This window comes from Lithobates pipiens, unplaced genomic scaffold, assembly GCF_037356315.1.
Source record: "Lithobates pipiens isolate NorthernLeopardFrog02 unplaced genomic scaffold, aLitPip1_a1.2 Scaffold_22, whole genome shotgun sequence".
NCBI classification, from domain to species: domain Eukaryota; kingdom Metazoa; phylum Chordata; class Amphibia; order Anura; family Ranidae; genus Lithobates; species Lithobates pipiens.
In genome coordinates this window covers 107,320,844-107,333,587 of record NW_027507784.1, presented here as the reverse complement: position 1 = coordinate 107,333,587, position 12,744 = coordinate 107,320,844, and the positions used below count along the sequence as shown (strand labels likewise).

Genomic DNA, 12,744 nt, shown 5'->3' with positions numbered 1-12,744 from the left:
GTCGCTGCGTTTTTGCATCCGAGTCCTGCGTCTCATGGTAGCCACTTTTGAGGCAGTACTGTATGCTCAATTCCACGCTTGAGTCTTGCAGAAGGAGATCCTGTCCAAATGGGACAAATCTCGTTGTCCTTGGGTTGTCAAATTCGGGGGAGCCAGCTAGTCTGGGATTCCCTGCTCTGGTGGCTTAGGTCCCCCAGCCCTTCCGTCTGGGAAGTCGTTCCTTCCTCTTCATTGGACGGTGATCACAACGGACGCCAGCCTGACTGGTTGGGGTGGAGTTTGGGGCGTACAGTCGGCCCAGGGTCGCTGAACCCAGGAAGAATCCCGTATGCCTATCAACGTGCTGGAATTTCGGGCGATCAGGTGATGCCTGTCCACATGGTCACAGAGGCTGCAGGGGGCGTCCGGCTGGATCTAGTCGGACAATGCCACAGCGGTGACTTATGTCAACCATCAAGGAGGAACAAGCTCGGCTGCAGCACTGGAGATTGCTCATCCTGCGGTGGGCAGAGTGGTATGTCTGCTCAGTTGGCCATATACATTCCGGGCGTAGAAAACTGGCAGGCCCAAGTCGTTGGATGCTGGATCAAGGGGAATGGTCGCTGCATACGGATGTAGTACGGCTCCTTTGCCTAAGGTGGAGCATGCCAAATGTAGATTTCCTGGCTTCTTGACTCAATCGGAAGGTACAGTGGTTTGTGGCCAGGTCAAAGGATCCCTGGGCGGACGCGGCAGGCGCTTTGACTCCATGGGGGCATTGTCTGCTGATTTATGCTCCCCCCCCCCCCCCCCACTCAAACTTCTACTATGTCTGCTGAGTGGAGACCGAGGGGATTCCGGTAATTCTGATTCCCCCAGATTGGCCTCGGCGTCCGTGGTACGCCTACATAGTATGAATGGTGTCGGATCTTCGTTGGTGGCTGCCGATGCGAGAGAACGTTCTGTTGCAAGGTCCAATGCTTCATCCTGCTTTACCATCACTGGCTTTAACGGCATGGCTGTTGAAAGCCAGGTGCTAAGGGACCGAGGTCTGTCTGATTCGGTAATTTCCACTATGCTCAGAAGTCCTCTTCTTGGTAGATGTATCATCGTATGTAGAGGGCCTACGTCTCCATGTGTGAGGAGATGGGTTGGCGTCTGCGCACATACTCTATTTCCAGGATGCTGCTGTTTTTGGAGTGAGTGGCTCAGAAACTTGCCTTGAGCACCATTAAGAGGCAGATATCATCAGCTTTGGCTGTCTTTTTTTTTTTTTTTTTTGTGACCCTTGGCGACTCATTCATTGGTGAGTACGTTTGTTCAGAGGGTTCGACATGTGACCCCCCCCTCCGGTTTGACCACCGCTAGCTCAGTGGAATTTCAACCTGGTGCTCTCGGTACTTCAGAAACCGTTGTTTGAGAACATTAGGGAGATTTCCCTTATTGACAGTCTCTGAGAAAGTAGTCTTTCTAGTGGCTATTACATCTGCCAGGGGGGGTTTCTGAGTTGGCGTCCTTGTCTTGCAAGTCTTCCTACTTGTTCCTCCACAAAGATAAAGCAGCGCTGCGTCCGCAGCCTTCGTTTCTGCCAAAGGTTGTTTCGGCCTTTCATCTAAATGAGGACATTGTGCTTCCATCCTTATGTCCTTGGCAAACCCCAAAGAGGAGGCTTTGCATTCCTGGGACTTGGTCCATGCACTGTGGGTGTATCTGTCTGCTACGGCTCCTTTTCGGAAGTTTGACTTGCTGTTTGTATTGGCTGGTCCGAAGAAGGGCCTTTCGGTCTCGTCGGCCACCATTTCTCTGTGGATTGTGGACAGACAGATTGTGTTTCAGGCTTATGCCATAAGGGGGCGGGCACCTCCCTTTCCTGTCACGGAATATTCTACCAGGGCAATTGGTGCCTCTTGGGCTTTCTGACATCAAGCGTCTGTTTCTCAGGTGTGTAAGGCGGCGATCTGGTCATCCATTCACACTTTCACTAAATTTTACAAGGTTGATGTGAGCGCAAGGTTTTGCAGGTGGCTGTTTAAGGTTGCAAGTCCTCCATTGAGGAGCTCTGGTTGTTATGGGTGGAGTTTTCTGTTCCCACCCCTGTCATTGACGGACAGAGCACCCACCCCTCCTATGTATGTTTGTACTGCTTTTGATGAACTGAGCTGCTGGATGCAGTGTGAGGGGTTATAGCCAGTAGGACAGCCCCCTGGGCGGTACTGTGCAAGTGTTGCTATTTTTAACACTTTCTGCCTAGTCCTCTCTTAAAGGGGTGATTATAACCCTAAGGTCAAGATGAAGATGCTGTGTCCGTCAATGAACTTCAGAGAAAAGGATTTTATGGTGAGTAAAAAAAAATCCAACATTTTTTATTTTTTTCACCATTTTTTGGGGGGAAAAAATACAACGCAATCCATAACCCAATTTTTTGGTAAAATCTAAAAGACGTTACGCCCAGTTAATAGATAACAACCTGTCATGCTGTAAAATTGCAAGCACCCATGCAACGGTGAGAATTGGCGTTAATTTTACTATCCATAGGTGATGCTTTTAAGGCCTTTACTGGTTACCACTTTAGATTTACACAGGCGGTTGGGTACTAGAATTAATGCCCATGATCTGACATTTGGGGCAATACTTCACATGTGTGGGACGATCGCCGTGTGCGTGCTGGATATCCCTCCTCTGCCCTTTTTAAAAGCATTTGATTGCACCAAGATTGGTGTGATGAAAGGCTTTTAATTTTTGAAAATGGCCCAGTTTACTTCCGGAGAAGCAGGAGGTGATGCAAGCTTATCGCTTCCGGGTTCCTATATGATAGAGGTGATCAAAGTCATTACAATCTTTGATTACCTCCATGATCAGCCAGTGGAAGCGACGGCTGGTTGATCTGGGATTGAACACTAGGATGGATTTTACGTAAGAGCTGGCTGTCAGTTCTAAAAAAAAAAAAAAAAAAAAAAAAAAAAGGTACTGGGATGATGCCTGCAGCATTCTGGTATAACCACTTGAAGTCTAGTGACCTTCCGGTACCTCGCTGGTCAGCAATTGGTTAATGAAGTGGTACCGTTTAGTACATTGTGCTGGCTTCCAGTGTTCGTATTTTGAAGGGTTTAGTAAAACTTTAAAAGTGCATTTCCACTTTTGCAGCCAAGTTTGGATAACTTCTACTTTTAAATGTTGCCGTTCACGTAGCATACCTTTTTTTTTTTAAAGCATTAAAAAATTACTTACAATTTTATACCCCCTTCAAAGGACGGGGCGGGTTCCATTCCCATCAGCAAGGGCTAGGCTCAGATCCCCTGCTGTCAGAGCAGAGCTGGCAGATGACGCGTTCATGTCCACGTAGTTTCTGCAGAGTGGGTTGTGCTCTTTGGGTGGGAGTAAACAAAGGCTGTTGTCCTCCTCCTTTTTTTTATTTGTATATTATACCTGTTTACCTCCAATCTTCCTAAAAGGAAGGACAGATCCTCTTCCCTTTTTTTTTATTTTTTTTTATTTTAGCAGACTGGATCGTATCGCGAGGTAGTTGGGTGTAAACGGACACAGGTCTGTCCATGGGAATGCATGGGCCTTTAGATCGGGTCCGCCTAAAACTGACAAGCAGAGCTGATCGGATCGCCCACAGACGCTGCACTTGCTCTTTTCTCAAAATGTCAAACTGATGATTTCCCCTTCTAGGTAATGTTAAGGTGGTGGCTGGGGAGTTAATGTTTACCATAATTAGCCTTGTGTGTACGGTGCTCACAGATCTCCGTATCAGTTTGCAGACTGCCCAGACATCTGCTCCAAATCAACTAGAAAGGTAAGAATTTAGTTTTTGAAGATTTTTAGGTATTCTGTGTGAATACAAACAGATGACAAACAGTGCAGTTTTTTTTTTTTTTTTTTTTTTTTTTTTTTAAATTTGACTGCAAAAGTGGAAATATAATTTAAGGATAAATTTGTGCTTTCAGAGTTGGTGATGAACTTCTGTTTACAAAAAGTCTGTAGCCATGTGATTCAAAAAGAGGAACTTGGAACAGGTTTTGTTACTTTGTACTGAGAATTGTTATTGAGCAGAGTGGCATACCCACAAATGCCTAGTGAAGCTTGATGCTGCGCCACATTAAAATTCATCCAGATTACAGCATTTTTGAATGCTGATTCTGCAGTCTGTTTAGTAGTATGGCGCTGACAATATTTTAATCTAAATTTGTGATCACTCCTTTTGTAGACAAGTCATTGGCCCTCCTTTTAGACCCTGTATAATAACCTAGTCTGAGTAAAAGAAAAAAAAAATCTTCTGGGTTTGTGATCTAAAGAGCACAGTCAGATCACTTACTATGTGTCCTCTCTGAGAGCTGCCTGTATTTAGCCATGCTAGCACTGCAGAAGTGTAAATCGGACAACTAGCTATTGCCTACCCCTCTCTGCAAAAGTTGCATGCACTAGCAAGAAAGCTATTGTGAATTTATTGGCATGTGAACTCAGTTGCTGTAGATGCTTGTAAATTCTAGTTTTACCATCTGATATTTTCTATAGAGCTTTGCTTGTATGTAGGTACTGTACAAAGTGTTCTAGGCAACTTCTGGTGGTGAGGAGGCTTTTGCTTTATATGGCTGACTGTGTGGTGTAATAAATGGTATGCATAGGCGGTGAAGTGGGAAAATGCCAAGTATGGAGAGAGCCTAGAATGATGGGAAGTCTTGATGCACAGTGGACTGCAGATTGGAGCCATATGCTAGCATTGAGTGACTGATACAAGCTGCTAGTAGGGTAGTGGGAAGGGAATACATATAATGAATATCTGGTTTTGGCTAACAAAATTGAGTGGGAAATCTTCCTGGCTGGGTCTTACACAGTAGTTCCAGTGTAACTAACAAGGGTCGTGTAATTTTAAAAAAAAAATGTATTTTTTTCTTCTCAGGTTTACCCAAATTTTGGCTTTGATGGACTGTTACTAGTACTAATGGCATATAAAAGCCCTGCAAGTCATGTTTGCAGAGTATATAAAAGCTTTCCTGTCTGAAAGAAAATGGGGGCAATATGGGATTTTTCAGTTGCATAGACACATAAATCCAGAGAAATATTTAGTATAAAAATTTTACAAAATGTTAATTACAAAAACTTGGATTAAATGCATACTATACAGTAGGGCTGTTGAAAATGTAGAATCAATGTATTGCGATTCGACCATACACGATGCGGCATCGATGCTTCGACTGTAATAATCGATGTTTAAATTGTCATATTCACTCCGCATTATGCCCTGCCCCCGAGACCGAACGGAGCCGAAAGACGCCTGAGTAAGCTGCGCCGGATTTTCCCACCTCCTACTGACTTCATCCCCTGTGGCCTTGCATCGAGGAGCAATGCTGTGCACATTGGCGGGGACATGGAGTGCCGATGGCTGGAGCCATCTGTGCCGGAACTGCTGCTAAGAGTGGCGGCTGGCTTATGGAGCATGGAGCTCCAAGGAGGAGAGTGGAGCCATTGGTGTATTTATTTGGTCCTGAAAGGGTTTTGGCGGCTGCGGCACATCCAGCCAGGTGTGAGGAACGGATGAGGCAGAGCCATGGGAGAGCAGTAGAGCCAGGTGAAGAGGCCGTGGGGAGGACACCGAGGGGACTGGACGTGGTAAGCCAGACTGTCCTATCCAAGCTGACAAATACCCCACCCGCCTCATCACTAACCATATAATACTGTTTCATTACCTTAGCGCTCCCCTGCCCAGTGTCACCACGGAACAATTTCCATCCTTCTCGGCCAGCATCCACACAGTCCTCTGCTCCTCCCCCCTACACAGTAAGCATGCAGATGGGGCAATAAAACAAAAAATGGTGTGCAGTGCTTTGCCGTGATAAATGTACAAAAGAGTCTTATTAAGTAGTGAATAAATATAGTCCTGAAATATATAGTTCTGTGATCTGATTAAAAGAAATCTTTTGTGTATTCAAAGTAATTCCAGTGTTGAGTGTGCTCTGCTGTGTTCAAATCATTCACTAGAAATCAGGAATGATTTGAACACAGCAGGAGCACACTCAGCACTGGAATTACTTTGAATACCCAAAAGATTTATTTTAATCAGATCACACATTTATTTATGTTTCAGGACTATATTTGTTCACTACTTAAAGTGGTTGTATAGTAAATTTTGGGACTTTTACCTACAGGAAAGCCTATAATGAGGCTTGCCAGTAGGTAAAAAAAAAAAATCTCCTAAACCTGTACGGTTTAGGAGATTTTCCCCTCACAATGCGGTGCATGCACATGGGATTCTCGGCTGAAAGTCTGGCAGATGCCGGAGAGAAATCTCCCACGCGCATGCGCGGGAGGGATGATATCGCGGCTCCGCCCACTCACAGCACTGGAGCCGCGATACCCGGAAGAAATGCAGAGGGAACATGTCAGCTCCCTCAGCGTGGATCGTGCCAGATGTCGGGGCCTCATTCTAAGGTAAGTATTTCATAATGAGCTAGAATGCGGTGCATACTAGCTCATTATGCCTTTTCCTTTTCAGGTGCGTAAAAATGAATAAAAATTCAGCGGGTATACAACCACTTAAAGGCTCCTTTTTTTTTTTTTGTACATTTATCACTGCAAAGCACTGCTCACCATTTTTTGTTTTATTGCCTTATCTGCATGCTCACTGTGTAGGGGGGGAAGAGCAGAGGACTGTGTGGATGCTGGTTGAGAAGGATGGAAATTGGTCTGTGGTGACACTGGGAAGGGGAGCGCTAAGGTAATAGTATTATATGGTGACAGGTTAGTGGTGAGAAGGGTGGGGTATTGCTCAGCTTGGATAGGACAGTCTGGCACCTCCCTTGACACGCCCGGCAGGTCTGCAGTCTCTGACCATCTCGTGCATCACGTCCACACGGTCTCTGACCATCTCGTGTATCACATCCACACGGTCTCTGACCATCTCGTGTATCACATCCACACAGTCTCTGACCATCTCGTGTATCACATCCACACGGTCTCTGACCATCTCGTGTATCACATCCACACGGTCTCTGACCATCTCGTGTATCACATCCACACGGTCTCTGACCATCTCGTGTATCACATCCACACGGTCTCTGACCATCTCGTGTATCACATCCACACGGTCTCTGACCATCTCGTGTATCACATCCACGCGGTCTCTGACCATCTCGTGTATCACATCCACGCGGTCTCTGACCATCTCGTGTATCACATCCACGCGGTCTCTGACCATCTCGTGTATCACATCCACGCGGTCTCTGACCATCTCCTGTAGTTATTTGGAGGCAGTCTGGAGCTCCTCTTTAAGCTGTCTGCTGTGTTTACACTTTGCTACATGCAGGGAGTGTTTTATCTGTGCTAAAAAAAAAAAACATGTTTTTATTTTTTCAGCCCTGCAATGGAAAAGGCATAATGAGCTAGTATTCACCGCATACTAGCTCATTATGAAACACCTTAGAACGAGGCCCCGAAATCTCCACCGATGCACGCAGAGGGAGCTGACATGTTTTCCTCGGCGTGTCTTCTGTCTTCGCGCTGAGAGTGGCCAGAGCAGCGATATCGTCACTCCCACGCATGCGCACGGGAGATTTTTTTTCTGGCAGGGTCCGGCGTCTGCCGAGCTTCCAGCCGAGAATCCCCTGTGCGCATGCGCCACTGTAGTCAGCATCTTTGTGAGGGGAATATCTAATAAACCTTACAGGTTTAGGAGAGATTTTTTTTTTTTTAACCTACAGGTAAGCCTTTATTATAGGCTTATCTGTAGGTAAAAGTAAAAATTAAGTCTATACAACCGCTTTAAGAAATCAGGAGACAGATATAGTATTGAAGGTTCAGATCTCTAACTTCAGGAAAGGTAGGAATTATTCTATAGCTGTTTATTATTCGCAGCAAGACTGTTGGCATAGCTCTAGGTTAAAGCGCAGGTCCACCCTAAAGTGGAACTCCGCTCATTGGAACCCCCCCCCCCCTCCGGCGCCACAATTGGTACCTTTCAGGGGGGAGGGGGGTGCAGATACCTGTACAGTACAGGTATTCTGCACCCACTTCCGGGATAGCTCTCTGCGGAAAGGGGCGTACATTACGCCCCTTTCCGCAAGTGCCCGCCCTTTTCCGCAAGTGCCCCGCTGCCTGCTGGGAAACACACAGATCCCAGAGGCAGCGGGCACCGTCCTTATTGCGCAGCGCGATTCGCGCAGGCGCAGTAGGGAACCGGGAAATGAAGCCGAAAGGCTCCATTTCCTGATTCCCATACCCAAGATGGCGGCGGCAGCACCCGACAGACGATCTAGAGATCGGCTTCGGGTGCCGACACCGCGGGCGCGCTGGACAGGTAAGTGTCACTATTTTAAAAGTCAGCAGCTGCAGTATTTGTAGCTGCTGGCTTTTAAAAAAAAAAATAAAAAAAAACGCGGAGTCCCGGCGGACTTCCGCTTTAACAATATATTGCAAGCTGGGTATTTTACACATAGTGGATAGTTGCTCTGTGACCCAGTCTCCACAAAAGCTGTACCAGCTTCATAAAGCTAGAATTTTTAACTGAGCTGCCATTTTGAAAATGGGTGATGTCCAAGTCAAATGAAAGAAATGAACTCCCTGGTGTAAGGGCTACAATACCATCTACTTGCATTCAGACCGGTTGACATTTAAAAGACAAAGGAGGCAACTGTTTTTCAACTGTTAACCATGGTGAGAATGCTGCATGTTCAATTGCTTTGCCCATACATACTAGCTAAGGAATAATAGGCTAAGGTTCTAATACAATTGGGGCTCCCTCATGAATGTCCTTTTTATTTCACAATAATGCCCTTACAGAAACATCAAATTTATTTTGAATTTGAAAAGCAGAATAAAATGATGCAGATACCACATCTGATTGGTAAGCTGCAATATATTACATTTTTGGGTTTAATACTGTTTTTAGGCTCATTTGAAGTCAGATTTACGTTCACATGGTACTAGCCTCCATGTCTTACCTCCACTTTCTTGCTAAAACACTTGTGCAGGTTGTTTGAATATGACTATGCAGCACATTTATTGCTCTTAAGAATTTACGCTGAGTACTCAACACTCCCAGTTCTTCTGGAATAAGTTTGCATAAGTTTTTCTTTTCATTTTTTCCAGCACAGACCACAGTAGTAAGAGCGCTAGAAGTAGTATTTTCAGAGGAAAAGGTCTGGTAAAGCATTTCCACTCAAGACAAATTTTGCAGAATGTTTAAATTTGCATACCTTCCGTTCTTAGGCTTTGGGCGGTCTCCCTGATTAGTAGTGATGGGCAGGAAGTGCTTGAGCTTTTAACCAGAGTAGCTGATGAAGACTTGGGAAAACTGAACACCAGTGGTTTTTGGGCTTTCGGGGTCGAATGTAGAGAGCAGTTCTGATGAATACAGCTTTAACCTTTCCAGCCTGAAAACTGAAACTTTGAATCCTGGGGAGGATTTTAAAAACCAGCGCATCTGGTTTTTAATCATGTAATCACCATAATTTGCCAATTATAGTAAATTTAAGTTTACTGCAACAAGCTCAAATTGCTGACATAGTTTCTTTTTCAGTTTTAATGTTTATTCCTTTGCGTGGAAATGTACAAAAAATATATATTATTATATATAGTCGAGGCAAAACGCTGCCTGTTTCTTTGTGTGTGCCTTAGACAGATAATGGGTAGGTGGAGTAGCCTTTTTCAACCAGGGTGCCTTGGAAAAATGCCTAAATATTGCCCCCAAAATTCTATATAAGCTGGAAGGTTGTAATGATGCACAATGAAAACCATCCACCCACCAAAAACCAATTACATCATTGGTTAATGAGGATAACATAAGGCATCTGCACAGCATACTTGTTTGCCCCTCTCCATAAGCACTGGGGACACATTAGCTGAGTGAGGAGAAGAGAAACAAACATTGGCATACTAGTCAGTGTGGATGTTGCTGTGTTATGTTAAACCAGCCTCTCTCAACTTCAACACAGAGGAACCCTTGAAATAACTTTTCAGTCTCTCGGAACCTCTGCTAAAAAACAAAACAAGGAAACTATACCTAGTTAGATCTGTGTGATGGCCAGTGGGAAGAATTAACCCCTTACAGGTAGCTAAAAAGTTAAATGTGCCAGTGGGAACTTATCTGAGAAGCATACATTGCTAAAGGAACCCCTTGCAACCTCTCGAAGAACCCTAGGATTCCATGGAACCCTGGTTGAGAAACCCTGTTTAAACTATTACTTTTTACTTATTTTTTATTTTATTTTAAAAAGGGGTGCGCTCACTCGTCACCACCCTCCTTTCCTGACTGGCCAGGCTGCTTGCTCAGATAAGGGTCTGGTATTGATTTTGGACGGACCCCCACGCCGTTTTTTTTTGTTTGGCTTGGGGGTTCCCCTTAAAATCCATATCAGACTAAGGGCCTGGTATGCTCCTGGAGGGGGAACCCATGCCGTTATTTTATTAAAAATTTGGTGTAGAGTTCCCCCTCAAGATCATCAGAGCACAAGTCGCATGCGTAAGTCGGATCAGGCAAGACAGCAATCCGACCTCAATGATATTCAATGGGCTGAAGTAGGATGAAAGTTGGACCAAAGTAGTGCAGGGAGCATTTTCAAAGTTGGACCGACTTGTGTCGGACCAGTTAAGATGGCTCTCATAGGGAAACATTGATTTTCACACGTCATACGACATGAGCTCCCAATGTTGGAGCGTTTGTTGCACCAGTGTGAACCCGGCCTCAAGGTTGTTAGTCTTGTCACAACTACCCCTGGATATATAAAGCTGTTCTATTTTGGAGTTTTTAAACTTTGAATAATTTTATTGTAAAGGACCAATGGATACAACTTTGTTGTTTTTCCAAACCTGCCTGCATTCCAACAGCACATGCTTTGCAGATAACGGCACATGGAGGTTTTCGAGCCTTTTGTGTTTTAGCAATGTCTTTCATTACCCATGTATATATCTAGAAAACATGAACGCTTGGCAGGACTTAGGGCAAGTTTTTTGAGCCTAGAGCTTAACGTGATATATAATTTTTAGCAATATTTAAAGTTCGGTATTGAGATTTGAAAGTTAGTTTTATTTTTGTAGACTGACTTCTGTGTAAAGGAATCGGGCAGGACTTGTGGCACACACTTGGTGAGTATCGGGCCACGCCAACTCCGATAATTGCTGCCCTAAGAACTGCCTGATATATTTTGCCTAGTTTTGCAATTCCTCAGAGGGCAGAACCGTGTCAGACAACACAAGTTAAAGGCCAAGCTAACCTTTTATTAACATGTTACACCTGTATTTAGGGTATAACCTGTTACTAGGCAGCACCCCCCGATTCTCCACAGTAACAGTGGGCAGGGGATATTCTCCTTGCACTCCCTGTCGCAATTTAAATCGTCACCACGGCAGACACTAAGACCCCTTTCACGATAAAAAAAAAAAGCGACTGAAAAGCTCTCAAACTATTTTCATTAAAATCAATGAATGCTTTCACACTGGGGAAGTGCGCTGGCAGGGTGGTTAATAAACTCCTCTCTCTAAAGGAAAGCTCTTCAAAAGTGCCTGAAAAGCTCTTCAAAAGTGCTCAGTGTTTTATTGGCAGTTTACAAGCACCTCAGTGTGAAAGGGGCCTTATAGTTTGAATGAACTGTTGTGCACTAATCAGCACACCCGTAGTTCATTCACACTGCCTACAGCTCAGGAACTGGCTTCCCATTCAGAGGTACAGGCAGAGAGCTCTAGGCAGTGCTTGCAGGAGTCTCATATTGTACCCGCAATCCACTTTATCTGCAAATATGTGCATTTTTTTTTTTTTTTCAATTGGTGAACACAGCCTTTAAAGAGGAAGTAAACCCTGATGGGTTTACTTCCTCTGTCTCCCTGCAAAGGTAAAGCATAATGAGCTACTATGCATCGCATAGTAGCCCATTATGTATCACTTACCTGACACAGGAGCCAGCGATATCACCGATGTCCCCTGTAGTCCGGAGCGTCCATCTTCTTCCGGGTATCGCTGCTCTGGCCACTCAGTGCCGGAGCAGCGATGACGTCGCTCCCGAGCATGCGCACGGGCAATATCGCCTTTGGCAGCGGCATGCCGCTAACTGCGATAGTGCGCCTGCATGCGCCGTAGACAGCTGTCACTGTCTTTTAGTAAATATCTCCTAAACCATGTAGGTTTAGGAGATATTTCTTGGACCTACAGGTAAGCCTTAATCTAGGCTTACCTGTAGGTTAAAGTGGTTTGTAAGGGTTTACAGCCACTTTAATAGGAATGTAAACCGCTATGCAGCTGTTATTATTTTATGCTGTTTTTCCTTTGAAACTGTGTGTGAGCACAGACATCCTTGTAGCAACAATCACTCCTCCTCTCCTACTTGCCAAGCTATTTGAAGTGTTCGCTTATAGTAAAACCTGATTGAGGGGAAAAACCTCAATCTTTTAAAAGTTGAGCCTGCACAATTTTAGTCAATTAAAGCAGAATTCCAGGTACAACAAAACAGTATAACATTCCATGTGAGTGCCGTCTTTAGTTTTAAAGTCCTCTTTGCTCAAGGTTCCCTCTAATTAAATTATGTAGTTCACAAAGTTTTTAAAGGTCCTACTTCTCCTGGGGATCACAGGAGTGCACTTTGTTCTGCACTCCTGTGACCTGTATTCAGCTGACAGCGGGCTAAGGCCGGGTTCACACCGCTGCGATGCGGGAACGCCGCGAATCCGCGGCGTTTTCCCGCATCGCACGACTCCCGCCGGCAGTTCACACTGCCCTATGCGAACGGCTGGGAGTGTCAATGATATGTTAATGACACCCCCAGATCCGATCGCATA

At 45.0% G+C, this 12,744-nt stretch overlaps 1 protein-coding gene across 3 annotated transcripts in view; it reads left to right on the top strand.

Annotated features, from left to right (window-relative positions):
- The window catches only part of LNPK (lunapark, ER junction formation factor), a 150,909-nt gene that overhangs the window by 33,514 nt on the left and 104,651 nt on the right, over positions 1-12,744 (top strand). The window contains exon 1 of one of the 3 annotated variants that reach the window (XM_077448063.1): positions 3,630-3,654. The exons of the other annotated variants lie outside the window; for them this stretch is intronic. The gene's annotated coding sequence lies outside the window, so the exon portion shown is untranslated. Of the gene's footprint in view, positions 1-3,629; positions 3,655-12,744 lie in introns of those variants that run through there. 3 annotated transcript variants of the gene reach the window in all.